We start from the raw sequence: 7500 nt of genomic DNA on the forward strand, positions 1-7500 counted from the left end.
AGAAAGGAGAGGAGATAGAGAGAGAAAAGAGAGAGGAGTGAGAGAGAGAAAGGAGAGAGAGAGCAGAGATGAGAGAGAGGAGAGAGCCGGGTAGATGAGCTGGAGGAGAGATGAGGAGCGAGATGAGAGAGAAGAAAAGGAGAGAGAGAGGGAAGGAGAGAGGAACAAGGAGAGAGAGACGAGAGAAATGAGAGAGAGATGAGAGAAAGGAGAGAGAGCGTGAAAGGAGAGAGAGGAGGATTGAGAGAGAAAGAAAGAGAGAGAGAGAGGAGAGGGAAAAGAGAGAGAGAGCAGAGAAAACGAGAGAGAAAAGACGATGAGAGAAGGGAAAGAGAGAGAGAGAAGAGAAAAGAGAGAGAACGAGAAAAAAAGATGAAGAGAGAGAGAGAGAGAGAAGAGAGAGAGAGAGGAGAGAGAGAGGAGAGAGAGAGAGAGAGAGAGAGAGAGAGAGAGAGAATATGGGGGAGAGAGCAGAGAGGAAATGGGGGCGAGAGAGAGAGAAAGGATAGAGAGTGAGAGAGGAAAGGAGATAGAGAGAGACGAAAGGACGGAGAGAGAGAGAGAAAGCGAGAGGAGAGAGAAAGGAGAGAGAGAGAGAGCGTGAGAGAGGAGAGAGACGAGGAGAGTGAGAGAGAGAGGAGAGAGAGAGAGATTGGGAGAGAGAGAGAGGTTAGGAAAGAGAGAGAGAGAGAAGGGAGAGAAGAGAGAAAGGAGAGTGAGAGAGAGAGAGAGAGGAAGAGAGAGGGAGCAGAGAGAGAGAGAGAGAGCGAGAGGAAGAGGAGAGAGACGAGAGAGAGAGAGGGGGGGGGGGAGAGAGAGGAAAGGGGAGAGAGAGAGAAAGGAGTTAGAGAGAGAATAAGGAGAGAGGAGAGAAAGGAGAGAAGGAGAGAGAAAGGAGAGAGAGAGAGAAAGGAGAGGAGGGAGAGAATAGAATGGAGAGAGAGAGGGAGAAAGGAGCGCGAGAGCGAGAAAGGAGAGCGAGAGAGAAAAGAGATGAGAGAGAAAGGAGAGAGAGAGAGAAAGGAGAGAGAGAGAGAAAGGAGAGAGAGAGAGAAAGGAGAGAGAGAGAGAGAAAGGAGAGAGAGAGAGAAAGGAGAGAGAGAGAGAAAGGAAGAGAGAGAGAGAAAGGAGAGAGAGAGAGATGAAAGGGAGAGAGAAGAGGAGGAGAGAGAGAAAGGGAAAAGAGAGAGAGAAGAGAAGGAGAGAGGGAGAGAGAAGGAAAGAGAGAGAGAAGGAGAGAGAGAGGAGAAAGGAGAGGAGAGAGTGATAAGGAGAGAGAGAGGAAAGGAGAGAAGAGAGAAGGAGAAAGAGAGAGAGAAAGGAGAGAGAGACGAGCTAAGGAGAAGAGGAGAGAAAGGAGAGGAGAGAGAGAAGGAGAGAGAAGAGAGAGAGAGAGGAGAGAGTGAGAGAGAGAGAGAGAGGAGATGAGAGAGAGACCGAGGGAGAGAGAGAGAGAGATTGAGAGATGAGAGGAGAGAGAGAGAGGAAAAGGACGAGAAGAGAGAGAGAGAAAGGAGAGAGAGAGAAGGAGAGAGAGACGAGAAAGGAATGAGAGAGAAAGGGAGAAGAGAGCGAGAGAACGGAGGAGGCGAGAGAAAAGGGAGAGGAGAGCGAGAGTAAGGAGCGAGAGAGAGAAGGCGAGAGACGAGCGAGACAGGAGAGAGAGAGCGAACGGAGAGAGAGAGAGAGAGAACAGAAAGGAGAGAAAGAGGAAAGGCGAGAGGGAGAGAAAGGAGGAGCGAGAGAGAAAGGACGAGAGAGAGAGAAGAGGAGAGAGAGAAAGGAGGAGAGAGAGAGAGAGAAGAGGGAGAGAGATGAAGAGGACTGAGAGAGAGCGGATGGAGAGAGAGAGAGAGGAGCGGGAGGGAGAGGAGAGCGAGAGAGAGCGATGTAGAGAGAAAGGGAGAGCGATGTGAGAGGAGAAAGGAGGCGAGAGAGAGAAGGGTAGAGAGAGAGAGAAAAGATGAGAGAGAGAGAGAGAGAGAGAAAAGGAGAGAGGAGAGAGAGAGAGAGGGAAGAAAGGAGACAGAGAGCGAGAAAGACCCAGAGAGAGAGAGAGAAAGATGAGAGAGAGAGCGAGAGCGAGGAGAGAGAGGAGAGGGAGGGGAGGCGAGAGAGGAGAGGGGAGGAGACTGAGATGAAGGAGAGAGAGAGAAGGAGAGAGAGAGAGAGAGAGAGAGAGGAGAGAGGCATGGATGAGAAGAAAGGAGAGAGAGAGGAGAGAGAGAAAGTGGAGGAGAGGAGAGAGCGAGAGAGAGGATGGAGAGAGAGAGTAGAGAGATGAAGAGAGAAGAGACGTGAGAGAGAGAAAGGAGAGAGCGAGGAGATGAGAGAGAGAGAGGAGAGTGAGAGAAGGAGAGAGAGAGAGAGAGAGAGGAGAAAAGGAGAGAGAGGAGAGAATGAGAGAGAGAGAGAGAAAGGAAGAGAGAGAGAGAGAGAGAGAGAGAGTGAGAGAGATGGAGAGGGCGCAGAGAGAGAGAGGAGAGAGGACGACGCACGAGAGAGAGACGAGAGGAGTGAGAGAGGAGGAGAGAGAGAGAGAGAAAGGAGGAGAGAGAGAGAAAGAAAGGAGGAGAGAGAGAGAGAGTGAAAGGAGGAGAGAGAGAGAGAGAGAGAGTGAGAGAGAGAGAGAGCGAGAAGAGGAGAACGAGAGAGAGAGAGACGATAGAGAGAGAGAGAGAGTGGGGCGAGAGAGAGAGAAAGGAGAGAGAGAGAGAGAAAGGAGAGAGAGAGAGAGAGAGAGAGAGAAAGGAGAGAGAGAGAGAGAAAGGAGAGAGTGAGAGAGAGAGAAAGGAGAGAGTGAGAGAGAGAGAAAGGAGAGAGTGAGAGAGAGAGAAAGGAGAGAGTGAGAGAGAGAGAAAGGAGAGAGTGAGAGAGAGAGAAAGGAGAGAGAGAGGGAGAAAGGAGAGAGAGGGAGAAAGGAGAGAGAGGGAGAAAGTAGAAAGAGGGAGAAAGGAGAAAGAGGAAGAAAGGAGAAAGAGGGAGAAAGGAGAAAGAGGGAGAAAGGAGAGAGAGAGACAGAAAGAAAGAGGATGATTAAAAAGGGAGAGAGGGTCCGAGGGAGAGTAAAAAGGGACCGACCTGAAGAGGCGTTTACGAGGGAGAGTGAGAGTTTAAAAAGGAGAGACTGAGAGGGGGCGAGGGAGAGTAAAAAGGGAGAGAGGGTCCGAGGGAGAGTAAAAAGGGAGAGAGGGTCCGAGGGAGAGTAAAAAGGGAGAGAGGGTCTGAGGGAGAGTAAAAAGGGAGAGAGGGTCCGAGGGAGAGTAAAAAGGGAGAGAGGGTCCGAGGGAGAGTAAAAAGGGAGAGAGGGTGTGAGGGAGTGAAAAAGGGAGATAAAAATAGGGAGGGAGAGAAACAGAGAGACAGAGAATAAAAGGGAGATAATGAGGAGACAAGAGAGGGCAAAAGGGAGGGAGTTTAGGGAAGGTTAAGAAGTGTTGAGTATGTGTTATATGTGTGTTGTGTTGTGTTGTGTGTATCCACACACACACACACACACACACACACACACACACACACACACACACATATATATATATATATATATATATTGTGAAGATAATCTCTGTCCCTTTGAAATATCATAGGTACAGTGTTCAGGTTATTACTATTACTACCTTTAATCCAAGGTCAATCACCTTCTACGCAACTAAGTAATGGACCAGAAAATACACCCACACGCAACTGGGAATTACTTCCCTGGACAACAAAATGAAAGATTTCAATTTCTTGGAAATTACTTCACAGGAAACTAAAGGCAATACTCCTGCAGTTATTTGAAATCTTGACAAAATGCAACATTAAATACACTGCTCTGATTTGGGCTGGCTTAACCCCTTAATTCTGAAAATATTCAATACAGCCAACATTAAAGCTGCAGGGTCTATAGAGTTAACTTCACTTTAAATTGAAAGCTTTTCAGTCAGCAAAAAGTATATGAGAGGGAAGAGTAAAGCTTCTCTTAATGAGTCATAGCAAATAGGTACTAAATAAAAAAAGAATACTTTACTACAATAACTAACTGTTAATGACGATGGAGAATATGGAAAAATTGCCACATAGATCAATATTGCTTGGAGTGATTATCATAGTGTTGCAAATACTAATGAGAATCATTAATTCACAACAACAAAAAAATCAAATACAAAAATGCAAATCCACTCACTCAATTATGTATCATTACCCATCATTTTCAAAGATAAAAATTGGCTAATTAACAAAAAAGATAGTATGTAGCTAAGAAATAAAAACAATTCCTTTATCAAAAATTCTCCCCAAAATATACTGAAAAGAATTAAATAATAAAACTAAATAATGACCCATTTAATCAAATAACTGAGCTAATTTTTCCCTTTTTACTTCAGAAATTTTGCTTAGTATTGAGGGTATACCTAAATCCTTCATTACCTCCAAAGAACAACATTCCATTTTACATTTCAGATGAATAAAATATTACAGCTTTCATGTCCACTCACTGATATCAAGATCAAATCATCTTTGTTCTGTCTACATGTGTCTGGAGAAGAGGAGTGATGATGCATAAATAATTTATGTTTCAGCGCCCAAAATAGGAATGCTGTTTCTTCCAATCACATCTGTGGTCTCCCTCACTTTATCTTTTTTACCAAACACCACGAACCCGAGAGAACGTAACCCTTGCACATGGGAAGACACTGGCATATTAAACAAGCAATAAGAACAGTATGCAGATGACACTTTTCGGGAGTGAATTCTTATCACTAAAATGTCACCTACACCATCTATGGGTTGACTTTGAAACAGTTACTACACTATCAATTTCGTACACCACAGCCTACACAGTCCATGTGAGAAAGTTGTGGTCATCTAGCATCCCTGACTTGCATCCGATCACTAAGCTAGCGAGTTGACTGGAGAGCAGAGGCACTGGGCCAGGGATTGAACCACTGTCCATCAGGCTAGTAGCCAAATACTGCACCACACACCAGATCCCTCCTCCCCCTCAAAGTAAACAGCATCATCCAAATAAAGGTATATAAACTAATAATAATTGTAATAATAGTAATAACAGTAACAATAATAAAAAAAAATATATCAATAATAATAATAATAATAATAATAATAATAATAATAATAATAATAATAATAATAATAATAATAATAATAATAATAATAATAATAATAATAATAATAATAATAATAATAATAATAATAATAATAATAATAATAATAATAATAATAATAATAATAATAATAATAATAATAATAATAATAACAATAACAATAACAATAACAACAATAATAATAATAATAATAACAATAACAGTAACAATAATAACAGTAACAATAATAATAATAATAATAATAATAATAATAATAATAATGTTAAAAATAGTAATAATAAAAATAGTAATATCAACAATAACAATAACAATAACAATAACAATAACAATAATAAATATAACAATAATAAATATAACAATAATAATAATAATAATAATAATAATAATAATAATAATAATAATAATAAAAACATCAACAGCACCACCTATAACAGTAACAATAATAATAATAGCAATAATAATGATAAGGATGATGATAATGGTGATAAAATACTTTCTGATTACCATCACCTACATGTCTACGCCACACATTTTTACTCAAAATATAAGCAAGAATTTACCTTAGTAAATAGTAAATGCATCTCTAAAATAAAATATCACATTGATGCAAATCTAATACTAGATTCATAAGACACCAACAGAAATGCCCCTAACACAAAAATGTGTGACGCTGCTTGCCACACACTGGATCACAGGTGCACCACTATAATCATAGGGTGGAGTCTTCCACGAACAACTTGATGCTGAACTCTACCTCTTACAACCCAAACCTTAAGATAACAGCAAGATCTTCCGTCAATTACAAAAGAAAACTCCTTTACAAACCAACTTCCTCTCTTACATAGCAATTATGTACAGATTATACACAGTGGTTTTACTTGTGGAGTGCAAGGCACAGATTGGGCTGTGCTTCATTCATACTTGCTTATTTGTTTGTTTATTGTAATATGATATACTCAGTTTTACCTTTAAGTTTATAATATAAAACACACAAAAATACCAACTGTACAAACAAGTGAGAAAAACTGAAGCTGGTAATGGCCATAAAGAACACAAAAAACAACACTACTAGTATGAAAAATTATCTACACAAGGTAAAGACACAATCCAAAGTCCATTAATCTATGTTTATGCAGTTACATTTAAGATACCATGGCCTCTGCACTTTCCACTTGGGCAAAAGGACACTTCCACCATGTATATTCTGGTAAGACATATAATGTTTAATAGGCACTTCCAGTCATATCAAAATAAGACTCTTTTATCATAATTATATCAACTGTGTTCTACCCAAACCCACTTTATACTTGACTGCAATGGATGACCCACAATCTGAAGTTCAACATGACAATGGCACAGTGTCAAGTCATCGCTCCAGCCTCTATACTTGGCACATCAGCAAAGCCTAACAAATCTCTGCCGCATACATTCAGAAATGTCTAGCCTACTTACTCTAATGCATCAAAATACACGTAGTGGAAGATTCTAAGCATTAACCCGAAGGCACAAGGTCAGTGAAGGACACAAAGGAATCTTCTAAACATTTGCTGGGAGAGCTTATGGACCTCTATGGTTATCACTGGGAAGTAGCCAAGCTCTACTTAGCCATAAACACAAGGTGCAGATATTCTGCCTATGCCAAAGTGCAAAACATCGAGACCATAGCTTATTATTATCCTTATTATTCTGGACAATTACCAAAAATATAATTGCACACTGCAAGGGTTCAAAAGTAACCTTAATAAACAAGACATCCTTTTTTTACCAAAGAGTGTCCATGATCTAACTACTTGTATCATCAGTATACATATACTGCTCACATTATAAGAAAGTTGGTTACATACAGAAATAAGTAAATAATCAACTCAAGAAGGTTGTAAACCTACATTTTCCTAAAGGATGGATTAAGACAACATAGTATGATCTACAAAGCTTATGTGATAAAAGAAAAATATATCTATTTCTACAGCGAGCAGAAAATTCACAGAGTACTCATAATTAACCCAAGAGAATTTGCTCTAGCCCTATTCCATCATATGATTGATTCTAACCAACACAGATTAACTCTTTCACCTGAAAAGACCCGTCTGATCCTTCTGGTGAGCGAATCTCCCTACGCCACGGGGGTTTAGTAACGGCATCAACACGGATCCTTATCCATGTCTTCAGTGATTCATCCCAAAACATTTCCCTTGGAACCGGACTTTGGTAAACAGGAATGATTTACAAACAGAGTGACGTGCAATTTCATAATCCCTGGGAAACTTGAAGCCAAAGAAATTCATGAGCAACCATCTTTCTTCTCTCACTGAAGAACACATCTAGATTTCTCAACAAAATAAAATCTGCAACACTTGTCCTTAAGCCTCGTTAAGCTGATAACATAATTATAAGATCA

The 7500-nt window shown here is 40.6% G+C and overlaps 1 protein-coding gene across 18 annotated transcripts in view; it reads right to left on the minus strand.

Moving 5' to 3' along the window:
• The window catches only part of LOC122248005 (MAP/microtubule affinity-regulating kinase 3), a 133932-nt gene that overhangs the window by 124692 nt on the left and 1740 nt on the right, over window positions 1-7500 (minus strand). The window lies entirely within an intron of this gene.

This window comes from Penaeus japonicus, unplaced genomic scaffold (genome assembly GCF_977035675.1).
Source record: "Penaeus japonicus unplaced genomic scaffold, GWHDUDI00000001_assembly GWHDUDI00000010, whole genome shotgun sequence".
In the NCBI taxonomy this organism is placed as follows: Eukaryota; Metazoa; Arthropoda; class Malacostraca; order Decapoda; family Penaeidae; genus Penaeus; species Penaeus japonicus.